Below are 14226 nucleotides of genomic sequence, written 5' to 3'. Positions count from 1 at the left end.
AGGGCTCCTTGGAGCCCACTTTGCTGGGTCCTTGGTAAATCAAGGACAGCAGACTGAGCCTTTGAAATAAGTCCCTCCTAAAACACGGAACAAACTCTAAAGATAAAGGCATGATTTGCCCACAGGTGGGAATAATTTTTCCCCTAAATTGAAAGGGGTTAATTTCCTGAAAGACAAGAAAATAAGTTATGGACTCAAACACAGCATCTCCTCAGATCCAGTAGCATTTGCAGAGTCTGCTCTTTCTTGCTCCTAGCTCCTCAGGTAGAATATTTCTGGTGAACTCTATGGAGCAAAGATAGCCCCTGGTGGTCCAACTTCCCTTTCCACGCTTCACTTTCAGATCTTGTATTGGTTCAAGCAGATACTGCTTTCTGTGAGACCCTTTACAGTTTTGGTTCAGCAGATATTAACTGACCATGGTTGCACAGGAACGGAAGGCAACACCTAATACAGCCTTTTAGAACTGAAATAGTTTAATCCCCAAGGAAATTAGGGCTCTAACGGAGGAATCTGGTGAGGGCAGTGCTGAACCTAGCGAGGGTAGTGTCAGAACCTGTGCTACTAGAGAGATTTTTCAGCAAGAACAAGTATACTGAGACCTTCAAATCACTTAACCTCATACACACCCATCCTGAAGAGCACTGAACGAAGAGTCTGAGTCTGGCCCTCCCCGGTTGTGTGACTTTAAGTAAATCTCTTACCCTTTCTGGGCCTGTTTCCTCATTTGTGAACTGAGGTCTAAACCAGAGTTTGCTATCCTATCTTGCCTGGAGAATTCCTTTTACCATGTATACCCTTAACAACAGCTTGTGCTGATTTAATCATGTAATAATATGTGTGATGTGGAACAAAGAAGTGATTCTTAAAACTTATTTTAGATATATGTATGATATTAAACGAGTAATATCTATAGTATCATAAGACTAGTTTCAACTTCCCATTTACCATGTAATGCAAAATGTTTGATTTAATTATGTAAGGGAAAAGCATGCTTTGTTAACAGTCTTTAAAAGAGCATATACTGGTCTTAGGACAAATGTATATTAAAATGTATGAAATGTAATGACTCATTGTAGCATCGAAAATAGACACAAACTGCTTTCCTAACTGAATGTTTAGAATTTATGCTTTTTGCACTTTAAAAACTGGTTTATTTTTATTACTTTCATGTTTTTTTTGTGTCTAAATGATGAGCTAAAACAGAAGGGTTCCGGCTGCTGTGTGTAAGCACCATTCTGCAAATAACATGAAGCGGGCGTGGCTGGTCTTTATTCCTAATAATGAAAGACCAAATTGGATATAATGATCACCATATTTTGTCTTTTTGGTTTTTGCTTCTGACATACAAGATAAACATTTTGATTAGCCGAATGCAATTTGCATATCAAGTAAATGAAGACCATCTTGAAATAGATTTGTAGAATTTTCATTTTATGGTCTTCTTTTACTTTATTTCAGCAAACTTTTTATATTTTATGTTTTTAGCCAGCTTTCCATTATGGTTGTATATGAAGCAATATATGATTTTAGATAGGTGCTACAGAGGAGTCAAAACTCACCACTTAGGACCCACGACTGCTGCTGAATCATAAACACACATCTGGTATTCAGGGACCACTGCAGGTGCTGGTCAGCAGGCCTCAGATGTTCCCAGAGTGATCTCACATTCATGGGGCAAGAGGTTGAATGAAGAATTATTTTATTATTTTTCTAAGTAGAAATAGAGAAGATGCTCTATCACCTGTAACAGTGAGAACCATCTTGAATGTCTTTCAGAACTTCTAGGGTTTGGCAATACCTAAAATCCTTCCTATCCTAATAGTCCCTGATCCTTAGCAGCACCACATGGAGAATGACCCTTTATTTGCCCTTTGGAGGAGAAAGATGTGTTGGTCTTATGGCCCAAGCTCTAGGGAAGTGTGATGCAGATTTGAACCAATTACACACAGGAGAGGAACATGATAATTTGGGAAAGTACAGATTCTCCTCACTCTGGATTGAAGCTGAAAAGACATGGTGAGAGCCTATCAGAGGAGAAAAACATTTAAAGACTGATGGCATTTCAGTGTTAGTATGGGGAAATGAACACTGTTCAGTTTTCTTGTTTTTTTAAGACAGTTAAGCAGAATCTATCAAATACATGTCCTTTGACCCAGCAGTTCCACTTCCAGGAATCTCTGCCACAGAGACATTCAAACATGGGAACAAATATACCATATTTCATCAAATCTAAGTTGCCTTATCCTATAAAATGTACCATGACTTTATGTGATATTAGAGAAAGAAAAGATGCCGCCATTTTAACAACACTGTGCTTTCATATCAGACTTTTTATTTTGTACGTATTAAAAGAGCTCTTTTAGACAAACCCAGACGTACATTTTAAAAATCATATATCACTCTTGAGAACTATTTCTTTTGGCTCAGCTTTTCAGCCTCTTAGTTTCTCCCACCTACAAACTGAACAATGCTTCACGGAGCAAAGCAGCTCAGGCTGCACTTCTTCCTGAATCTGGACCCCTCCATACCTGGGCTGTCTTCAGATTTGCGTATCTGTATCTATTGTGTTTCTGTTACCAGTGGGAATAGTTTGACAGAAAATAGTATGTAAAGAGTTCCTGTGACCACGTTTTTATCCTCCAAACAGGGACATTCCTTAGAGTGAAAGGGGATGTTGTAATAACATCGGTATGACGGTGACTGCAGCCAACCACTAGGAGCACAGGGCTGTCCTAACCATAGGCTGCTATATACTGCCTGTTGTTTAGTTGCTAATTCGTGTCTGACTCTTGTCCTGTAGCCCACCAGGCTCCTCTGTCCATGGGATTTCCCACGCAAGGATACTGGAATGGATTGCCATTTCCTTCTCCAGGGGATCTTCCCGACCCAGGGATCAAACCTGCGTCTCCTGCTTCGCAGGTAGATTCTTTACCACTGAGCTACCAGGCTATAAACACATAAAACACAGATAGAAAGGATTCCCTATGAAATGTCTAATTATGAGAATGTAAACAGGGTGTGTGTCAGTTGTTAACTTAATGCTTCTCTGCTTGAAACACACCATCTCTGCCCTGTGGTCTTGCCAGCCAGCGTCACTGTTGTGCCCCATCAGTGGATGGAAGGTGCCAGAAGAACGCTGAAGGGTCTTCTCTTCCTCCTTCTACAGCACAGCTGCCAGTGGGCGGCTTCCAGTTAGATTTTGCCATCCTCCCAGCACAGCTTCCTGCTTGCCAACCCCAGCCTGCAGCGCCTCGGCAAGCTTCTCTGCCATCCAGTGAGCCCTCACCACGCACCCACCAGAGAGTTCCGAGCCTCAGCTTCGGTGGAGAGGGAGGGCCCTTTCCAAGTTTATCCTTCCGTGGGTTTTCTCTATTATCTCTGGAGGTAGAGGCTGCTCCCTCTCTCCGTTATTCCTGTATCCGTTAGGATTCCTTTTACCCCACTTAGTAGTTAACAGCTCTTTATATTGAGTTTTCCCTGTTCAAATTACTGCATCCTGAGTGGATTCTGGCTGGATCCTAATTATTTCTTTCACTTGTCATATGAGAACAAAATCTTTCAAAAAATATGGAGAACATGGGGGCAGGTCAGTTAAAAAAAATAATAACACACAGTGCTTACCATGTGCCAGGCAGTGTTTAAGAACTCAATAGCTTATCAACCAGTTTAATCTTCATGCCAATCCTATGATGTAAGTAGTAGTAGTATTTTATTTTACAGATGAGGAAACTGGGGCACAGTGAGGTTACCTTAGTAAGTGGTAGAACAGGAATTGTATCGCTCAGGCGTCCATACCGTCACCACTCTACAGAGTACAGTGCTCACTGTGCCTTGGAGAAAGAGTCCCATGAGAGGGTCACCCTCAAGAGAGGTATCGATCAGGGCTCACAGAGTCATGGCATGATGGTGGCCAAAGGGTTCCAACTAGAAATATGGGAAAGACCAGGTAAAGCTAGGGACACTAGAGATGAAAACTGGCATCCAGCTATGCTGGGCACCCAAATAAATGCCCCCCCCCCCCCAAGCCCTCCTGCCAAGAAGATGAGGGAGTTCCTCTGTCAGTTCTGGCAACAGTTGAACCCAGACCTACTGGACCAGGTACAGGATGTCAGGTCTTAGAAGCTAAGCACAGATAATGATGGGAGGCAGGGAGTCTTCCCTTTGAGAGGAGGAAGGCAGAGTCTTAGCAGAGGCAGCTGTGGAACTCTGGGGTTTCAGAAACATTCAGGGATATCCTTAGGTCAAAATTTTGGAGTTTAAGTAGGAAAATTCACCCTGTGAAGTTGAAAAAAGGTAAGGAACTGGAGTAAACCACCTTTGTGCATATCTCTGTTTAGCCACCAATTGATTGAGTGGCTTCAGTAATATTTCTTTACATATATACACCACAGTTGGTTAGCCATTCTCCTATTGATGGACATCTTGGGTTATTTCCTGTTTGGAACTATTATAAACAAAGCTGCTGGGAACGCTCTTTTACAAGTCCTTTTGTTTTCATTTCAGTAAATAACAGGAGTGAGATTGCTGGGTCGTAATATAGATTTTTTGTTTTGTTATTTGGAAGATAATTGCTTTACAATGGTGTGTTGACTTCTGCCATATAACAACATGAGTCAGCCATAGTATACACATATCCCCTCCCTCTTGAGCCTCCCTCCCACCCCTCGAGCTCTTCACAGAGCACCCGCTGAACTCCCTGTGAAAGTGAAAGTGAAGTCGCTCAGTCGTGTCCAACTCTTTGTGACCCCATGGACTGTAGCCTACCAGGCTCCTCTGTCCATGGGATTTTCCAGGCAATAGTACTGGAGTGGAATGCCATTTCCTTCCCCAGGGGATCTTCCCGAGCCAGGGATCGAGCCCGGGTCTCCCGCACTGTAGACAGACGCTTTACCGTCCGAGCCACCAGGGGACTCCCTGTACTAAACCGCAACTTCCCACTAGCTAGCTATCCTACACATGGTAGTGTACACTGTCAATTCACCGCACCCTCTCTTTGCCTCCCTGTTCCACAAGTCCATTCTCTATGTCCATTCCACAAGTCTATTCTTGCAAATAGGTTCAGCAGTATCATTTTTCTGTAAGATAGATTTTTGTATAGTTTTTGAAAGCATTTTTAAATCATGGTAAAATATACATTACGTAAAATTTGCCATTTTAAACGTTTTAAGTGCACAATTCAGGGAGTTCCCAGGTGGTCCAGTGGTTAGGATTCAGCGCTTTCACTGCTGTGGTTCAATCCCTTGTCAGGGATCCTGCAAGCCGTGCAGTGCAGCCAAAAAGAAAAGTGTGCAATTCAGTGGCATTAAAAATTCACAGTATCCAATAAGCATTTCAGAAATGCTCTATACCATTAATCATCAGGGATATACAAATTAAATCTACAATGAAATACTATTACACACCCAATAGAGTGTTGTGCAACTATTACCACTGTCCATCTCCAGAACTTTCTCACCATCCCAAACTAAAAATTGGTACCAATGAAACAGTAAACTTTCCATCCCCCTTCCCTCGGCTCCTAATAACCTTTATTGTACTCTGTCTTTACAAGTTTCACTATTCTGATTGCTGCTGCTGCTAAATCGCTTCAGTCATGTCCAACTCTTTGCAACCCCATGGACTATAGCCTGCCAGGCTCCTCTGTCTATAGGATTCTCCAGGCTATTCTAGGTGCCTCATATAAGTGGAGGAGAAGGCAATGGCAACCCACTCCAGTACTCTTGCCTGGAAAATCCCATGGGTGGAGGAGCCTGGTGGGCTGCAGTCCATGGGGTCATGAAGAGTCGGACATGACTGAGCGACTTTACTTTTACTTTTCACTTTCATGCATTGGAGAAGGCAATGGCAACCCACTCCAGTGTTCTTGCCTGGAGAATCCCAGGGACGGGGGTGCCTGGTGGGCTGCCGTCTATGGGGTCGCACAGAGTCAGACACAACTGAAGCAACTTAGCAGCAGCAGCAGCATATAAGTGGACTCATACACCATTTATCCTGTTGTGTCTGGCTTACTTCAGTTAACAAAGTTTTCAAGGTTTATCCATGTTGTAGCATGTGTTAAAATTTCATTCTTTTTCCATTGTACGTATATACCACATTTTGTTTATCCATTCATCAGTCAATAGACAGTCAGATTTCCTCCGTCTTTGGATTATTGTGAATCTTGCTGCTATGAAAGTGGGTACACAAATACCTGCTCAAGGTCATGCCTTCACTTCTTTTGGATATTATTTACAAATATTCCCCATTTTGTGGTTTGCCTTTTCACTCTCTTAATAGTGTCCTTTGATGCACAAAAGTGTTTAATTTTGAGGGGCATTCTAATTGCTGTGCATACTTGTCAACACAGTATTGGCAATCTTTTTAATTTTAGCCATTCTATTGGGTGTGTAATAGTATTTCATTGTAGATTTAATTTGTATATCCCTGATGATTAATGGTATAGAGCATTTTTGAAATGCTTATTGGATATTGTGAATTTTCATGAAATGTTTGTTCAAATCTTTCACCCATCATTTTGTTGTTTTCGTTTTGTTTTTGTCTTTTTTTTGTTTTGGAGGTTTTGATCATTTTTTAAATTAAGTTATAGGAGTGGCTGATATTTCTGTTTCCTCTTCTGTAGGTAGTAAGTATGAATTCCTCCATGACACCTGGGCTACAAGAAATGCCAAGTTCAGCCACTGTCCACAGTGTCCTGGACTCATAAGAGCCCACATATGTCTATTCCTGTCCACGGCTTGAGATCCATGCTTGGAAGAATGAGGGAGATGCCCCAGGATGTTGGGGGATGGGGGAAGAGGGCAGTGGGAGTGTCTAACACAGAGTGATTTGAAAGGAGGCATTATTTGTGGCTCCTGGCAAAGAGGGAAAAGAAGACCCTGTGGAGAATATCATCTCCACAGGAGGAGGGAGGGAGGAAAGGGAGCAGGGAGAGCTCACTGGCCCTCAGTCAGAAGAAGGAAATGCAGCAGCTATATAAGCCAAACGGAAATCTCACAGCAGAGCTGCCCAGTGAATGCCTCCCCGAAGACCCCGTCTTTGAGGTGACAAGGAGACACCAACTTCCTGCTCTGTTTGCAGCCCTGAAAACTAACAGTGACCACCATGCACTGAGGAGGAGGATTTTCTTCTCAGTCGCCTTGCCCTGCCCTTCCCTGTCCAGTGGGGTCTTAGCTGAGGTTGCAGGCTGCATCCCAGGGCCAACAGCCAGCTTTGATCACATTAGAGATGCACTATATTGGAGGGTTAGCCCCATTAAGATCTGATGCCCCAATCTTAGAACCTAACCCTCCCTGTGGAGAAGGAAATAGCAACCCACTCCAGTATGCTTGCATAGAGAATCCTGTGGATGGAGGAGCCTGGTGGGCTGCTGTCCATAGGGTCACACACAGTCGGACATGACTGAAGTGACTTAGCAGCAGCAGCAACCCTCCCTGAGTTGCAAATCACAACCATAAAGAAGTCTTTTAATATAGAGAATGAGGCTTTTTAAAGTATATCAGTCAGGAGACAGAAATCATGCCAGTTATTTAACAAAGAGAATGTAATACAGAGAATTGTTAACTAGGTTTAAACTTGCTAACTAGTAACTAAAAAGTAAAACAAAAAATCTGCAGTATCACAGAGGTAGCAACTGTAAGAAGCAGTTTCTATCCCCTAGGGCTGAGGGAACCAAAGAAGTTGAATTACTAAATCTTGGAAGGTGGAGGAAGACTTCCACAGAATTGAAACTCAGACCTCTGAGAGGTCACTCCAGCCTCTGGAATTTGTATCTCTGATGGGGTCACTTTAAAGCTGATTCTGTGAAAACTGGAAAAATTGCAAATTGGATTTAGAAACTGCTAAAGGAAGAAGCCAAGGTGATGAGCCCAGGAGCCACAGGCAGACCAGAGACAGACAGGAAGCAGTCAGGAAAGAGCGAGTCCCTTCTCCCTCCTCCATTCCCACAGTCTCCCTCCATTCCCTCCACTTTGCAGTGAAGGTAAAAATAAAACCTAATAAATATCATCTCCACAAGAGGAGGGAGGGAGGAAAGGGAGCAGGGAGAGCTCACTGGCCCTCAGTCAGAAGAAGGAAATGCAGCAGCTATATAGGCCAAACTGAAATTTCATAGCAAAGCTAGCCAGTGAATGTCTACCCGAAGACTTTCCGTCTTTGAGGTGACAAGGAGACATCAACTTCCTGCTAATAAAACTTCCTTCCTAATAAAACCAGCTGGTAAAGCCTAAATGGAGTTTGCAGAATGCCAGCCCCTGTATTATAATGCAGAGTATAGAAAGTGAATTTGGGGCTGACAGTTAATAACTGGTTAATACATTCAGTTCAGTTCAGTTCAGTCAGCACGCCAGGCCTTCCTGTCCATTGCCAACTCCCAGAGTTCACTCAAACTCATGTCCATCGAGTCGGTGATGCCATCCAGCCATCTCATCCTCTGTCGTCCCCTTTTCCTCCTGCCCCAAATCCCTCCCAGCATCAGGGTCTTTTCCAATGAGTCAACTTTTCACATGAGGTGGCCAAAGTACTGGAGTTTCAGCTTCAGCATCAGTCCTTCCAGTGAACACCAAGACTGATCTCCTTTAGGATGGACTGGTTGGATCTCCTTGCAGTCCAAGAGACTCTCAAGAGTCTTCTCCAACACCACAGTTCAAACGCATCAATCCTTCGGCACTCAGCTTTCTTCACAATCCAACTCTCACATCCATACATGACCACTGGAAAAACTATAGCCTTCACTAGACAGACCTTTGCTGGCAAAGTAGTGCCTCTGCTTTTGAATATACTATCTAGGTTGGTCATAACTTTCCTTCCAAGGAGTAAGTGTCTTTTAATTTCATGGCTGCAGTCACCATCTGCAGTGATTTTGGAGCCCCCCCAAAAATAAAGTCTGACACTGTTTCCACTGTTTCCCCATCTATTTCCCATGAAGTGATGAGACCAGATGCTATGATCTTCGTTTTCTGAATGTTGAGCTTTAGGCCAGCTTTTTCACTCTCTTTCACTTTCATCAAGAGGCTTTTTAGTTCCTCTTCACTTTCTGCCATAAGGGTGATGTCATCTGCATATCTGAGGTTATTGATATTTCTCCCAGCAATCTTGATTCCAGCTTGTGCTTCTTCCAGCCCAGCATTTCTCATGATGTACTCTGTTAAATAAGCAGGGTGACAATATACAGCCTTGACATACTCCTTTTCCTATTTGGAACCAGTCTTTTGTTCCATGTCCAGTTCTAACTGTTGCTTCCTGACCTGTATATAGGTTTCTCAAGAGGCAGGTCAGGTGGTCTGGTATTCCCATCTCTTTCAGAATTTTCCACAGTTTATTGTGATCCACACAGTCAAAGGCTTTGGCATAGTCAATAAAGCAGAAATAGATGTTTTCCTGGAACTCTCTTGCTTTTTCCATGATCCAGCAGATGTTGGCAATTTGATCTCTGGTTCCTCTGCCTTTTCTAAAACCAGCTTGAACATCTGGAATTTCATGGTTCACGTACTGCTGAAGCCTGGCTTAGAGAATTTTGAGCATTACTTTACTAGCGTGTGGGATGAGTGCAATTGTGTGGTAGTTTGAGCATTCTTTGGCATTGACTTTCTTTGGGGTTGGAATGAAAACTGACCTTTTCCAGTCCTGTGGCCACTGCTGAGTTTTCCAAATTTGCTGGCATATTGAGTGCAGCACTTTCACAGCATCATCTTTCAGGATTTGAAACAGCTCAACTGGAATTCCATCACCTCCACTAGCTTTGTTCGTAGTGATGCTTTCTAAGGCCCACTTAACTTCACATTCCAAGATGTCTGGCTCTAGGTGAGTGATCACACCATCGTGATAATCTGAGTCATGAATCTCTTTTTTGTACAGTTCTCCTGTGTATTCTTGCCACCTCTTCTTAATATCTTCTGCTTCTGTTAGGTCCATACCATTTCTGTTCTTTATCGAGCCCATCTTTGCATGAAATGTTCCCTTGGTGTCTCTAATTTTCTTGAAGAGATCTTTCCCATTCTGTTGTTTTCCTCTATTTCTTTGCATTGATCACTGAGGAAGTCTTTCTTATCTCTCCCTGCTATTCTTTGGAACTCTGCATATCTAACTATTGCCTGTATGAAACTTTTAAATAAGAATTTAAAATATCAGCATAGAAGTTGCCAGTAGGGAATTCCAGCAGGGAGTTAAATCTTGTCCAGATTCCTTTGTTCTTGTCTTGATCTAGGGGTGGATACAGATGCTTGTTAACAGTACATGTTAGAAATTACAAGTTTACATTCATGCACGTTTAGAGAATAACTACTATGGGACTTTCCTGGCAGTCCAGCAGTTAAGCCTCCTCACTTCCAATGCAGGGGACACAGGTTTGATCCCTGATTGGGGAACTAAGATCCCACATGCCTTGCAGCATGGCCAAAAAAAACAAGTTTTTTCAACTAAGAATAAATGCTAGACACATTGGAATAGAAGGTAGAGGGGGCAATGGCTCTAAGGAAACAGTAAAATCCAAGAGTAGCAGACATGGTTCGCTACCTTCCAAGCATCATTCCCTGCCTCTCAGTCATGAGCCTGACTGTGTGACTACCCCACCCCTCTCATGTGCGCACAGACTTTGAGGGAAGCCAACTCTGCTTCCAGCTTCAAGTACAAATTTTAATTTGAATAAATCAATCAGAACATCCCTCCTCTCACTCCAGGAACTGGTTCAGGTTGGGGTATGTGAACCTTTATTGCCAATAAATACCCCTGGTTCTCACTTGCAGGCAATTTCCCCCACCCCACAGGGATCTGGCAATGTCTGGAGACGTTGTTTGTCCTAGCTGGGGAGAAGACACTGGCGTCTGGTTGGGAGACGCCATAAGTGTGCTAAACGTCCTACAGTGCAAAGGACAGCCCCCCACAGCAACTTTCCACCCGAAATGCCAGTGGTGCCAAGGCTGAAAACCCCTTATTTAAAGGAAAGACTGTGGATAGTTTACATCTCTTGACCCCTTGGGGGCAAGCCCTGGGAAGAAGCTGTGCTGCAGATAGCAGAGCTGAGGAATGGAAAAAGACAGGGTCTATGATGACACCACTAGGTCACAGGCTCATTCTGCCTCTGAGTATCCAGTCACACAAGTTCAACTTTCTCATGGTTAAGCCCCTGTTTAACTGGGTCCCTATTATTTGCACCCATGAGCACCTTGATAAATTAGGAAAGAGATTATTTGCATAACACAAAAGGTTAAGCTAATAGAAACATTTATAACTACATTCTAAGCAGAGATCAGCCCTGGGATTTCTTTGGAAGGAATGATGCTGAAGCTGAAACTCCAGTACTTTGGCCACCTCATGCGAAGAGTTGACTCATTGGAAAAGACTCTGATGCTGGGAGGGATTGGGGGCAGGAGGAAAGGGGACGACCGAGGATGAGCTGGCTGGATGGCATCACTAACTCGATGGACGTGAGTCTGAGTGAACTCCGGGAGATGGTGATGGACTGGGAGGCCTGGCGTGCTGCGATTCATGGGGTCGCAAAGAGTCGGACATGACTGAGCGACTGAACTGAGCTGAACTGAAGCAGAAAAAAACACATTCACAAAAACTGACCATAGACTAAGCTGCAAAGGAAATTTTAACACATCCCCCATCCCCAAATAATACATAGACCATCTTCAGTCACCACAATGCAATAAAATTAAAAATTACAAACAAAATGATAACTGAACAAAACACAACAAAAATCCCTCAAACCAATCATGTAACTAAAAATGTAAACGCATTTGTCAGTAATACAAGTAAAAGAGACTGCAGGACCAGAGCCCAAATTTCCAAATAACTAGTACAATTCATGATCTAGCCCTCATGTTTGTTCTTAAACAGTTGCCGAATTATATGAAAGGGAGGGAAAGTGGGAGAAAGACAGAGACAGATCAAGGTGAGCTCAGATAGGATCGGCTGGAGAAAAAACTTCTGTTCATTAAGAGACTGTTAGCAGCAGTCAGACTTAGTAAAGCCTAGAAGCGTCTACTGATTTTAGTGATCTGGGCAGGCAGCTGCCATCCAGCAGAGACCAAAGCCAGGCACCAGCAACCAGGAGAGGCTCTGATGAGCTCTGGTCCTAAGGCAGAGACGGCTTCTCACACCATGGTGCAATGAACTTCTGTGTGCAGAGGGGAGAGATGGCTGCTATGAGCAGGTAAGATCCAGAAACTAGAAGGAACTCATGGGTCAATAGCTGGAAGCAGTCCAGATGACCGTGACCAAACAATGCCAGAACACGCAGATAAAATTTAAATTGTTGAAATTCAAATAAAATTTGAATGGTTGAAAATCAATAAAAATTGATTTTCTGAACATTGGATCAAATGGTGCCGAACACCCAAGCTAGGAGGCTTGCCAATTGAATGGACATGGTGTTTTATCTATGCAGCACAAACTAAATGGCATATTTGACAGAAACCATGTGGCAAATTATCTAGCCTGTATTTAAGGTTCATCTCGATGGTTTAGACCTCAAACAATCAATTGTAGCCTCAATTATCCATATTGTTTGACTAGTTAGGTTAAAATGAGAGTGTGTTTCTGTTTTGTTAATAAGTTCATTTGTATGTCTTTTTTTTAGATTCCACATACAAGTGATATCAATTGACATTTCTCTTCATCTGACTTACTTCACTCAGTATGACAATCTCTAAATTCATATAAGTCCCTGCATTATTTTACTCTTCTAATGGCTGGGGAATTTCCCATTGTATGTATGGACTACATCTTCTGTATCCAGTCTTCTGTCGATGAACATTTAGGTTGCTTCCATGTCTTGGCTATTGTAAACAGTGCTGCAATGAACATTGGGGTGCATGTATCCTTGCAAACCATATTTTTCTCCAGACACATGCCCAGGGGTAGAACTGCAAGATTGTATGGTAGCTCTATCTTCAGTTTCTTAAAGAACCTCCATACTGTTCTCCTCAGTGGTTGTACCAATTTACATTCCCTCCAACTGTACAGAAGGGTTCCCTTCTCTCCACACCCTCTCCAGCATTTATTATTTGTGGCGGTTTTGATGATAGTCATTCTGACTAGTGTGAGGTGATATCTCATTGTAGTTTTTATTTGCATTTCTCTAATCATTAGCGATGTTGAACATCTTTTCATGTGCCTCTTGGCCATTTGTATGTCTTCTCTAGAAAAGCGTCTGTTTAGGTCTTTTGCCCGTTTTTTTTAATTGGGTTTTTTTTTTTGATGATATTAAGCTGTTTGTAAATTTTGTAGATGGTTACCAGGGGCAGGGGAAGAGTGGTGGGGAGGGATAGTTAGGGAGTTTGGGATTGGCAGGTACACAGTGCTATATTTGAAACGGATAACCAAGGTGAACCTACTGCATAGCACATGTAAGTCTGATCAGTGTTATGTGGCAGCCTGGGTGGGAGGGAAATTTGGAGGAGAATGGATACATGTATATGTATGGCTGAGTCCCTTTGCTGTTTACCTAAAACTATCACATTTTTAATTGGCTATACCCCAATACAAAACAAAGAGGTTTTAAAAAATATTATATAACAAATGGGAAAAGCATTATAAAAAGAATAGATGTAGGTATATGTATGAGTGAATCACTTTGCTGTACACCTGAAACTAATATAACATTGTTTATCAACTATGCTCCCATATAAAATAAAACGTTTAAAATATAAGATGCAGGAAAACTGTCATTGTTTTCCTTGAACTACATATCAGAACATCTGTTGGGCTGAAATCATGGAGTTTTTTGGGTTTTGCTTCCCCTTTTAGTGGGAATTCATTCATGCCTTTATCCACACACCCACCCACCCTTCCATTTAACAAACATCCAAAGCAAACCCCACACATCCTAGATCCTTGGTGTTTCACGTGTCATTGTTTACATCTCCTCTGCTTACTGGTAGATGAGAAGGATAAAGAAGATGGTTTGAGTTATTTTGGTGCCAAACAAGAGTCTAGAAAGAAACACTCAGCAAAAAAAAAAAAAAAAAAAAGGTCTAAATAAATAACTAAAAAGAAAAAGGAGGGAGAAAGGGAAGAGGGTGCGTGGAGAGGAAACAGGAGGGGCCCAGCGGGGGAGGGCAGGAATCTTGCCTGCTACCTGACTGGGTTTTCATTTGCACCAGGAGCGCTGCAACGGAGGACGCTGAGAAAACCCGCCCACCCTACGTAGCAGGGAGGGGCCAAGATGGGGTGCGCGACAGGAGTCGGAGGAGTTCCGAATTTCTTCTAAACTCTCCAGTC

Source organism: Budorcas taxicolor, chromosome 11 (assembly GCF_023091745.1).
Source record: "Budorcas taxicolor isolate Tak-1 chromosome 11, Takin1.1, whole genome shotgun sequence".
Taxonomy (NCBI): Eukaryota; Metazoa; Chordata; class Mammalia; order Artiodactyla; family Bovidae; genus Budorcas; species Budorcas taxicolor.
Note: the sequence above shows the minus strand (reverse complement) of the source record.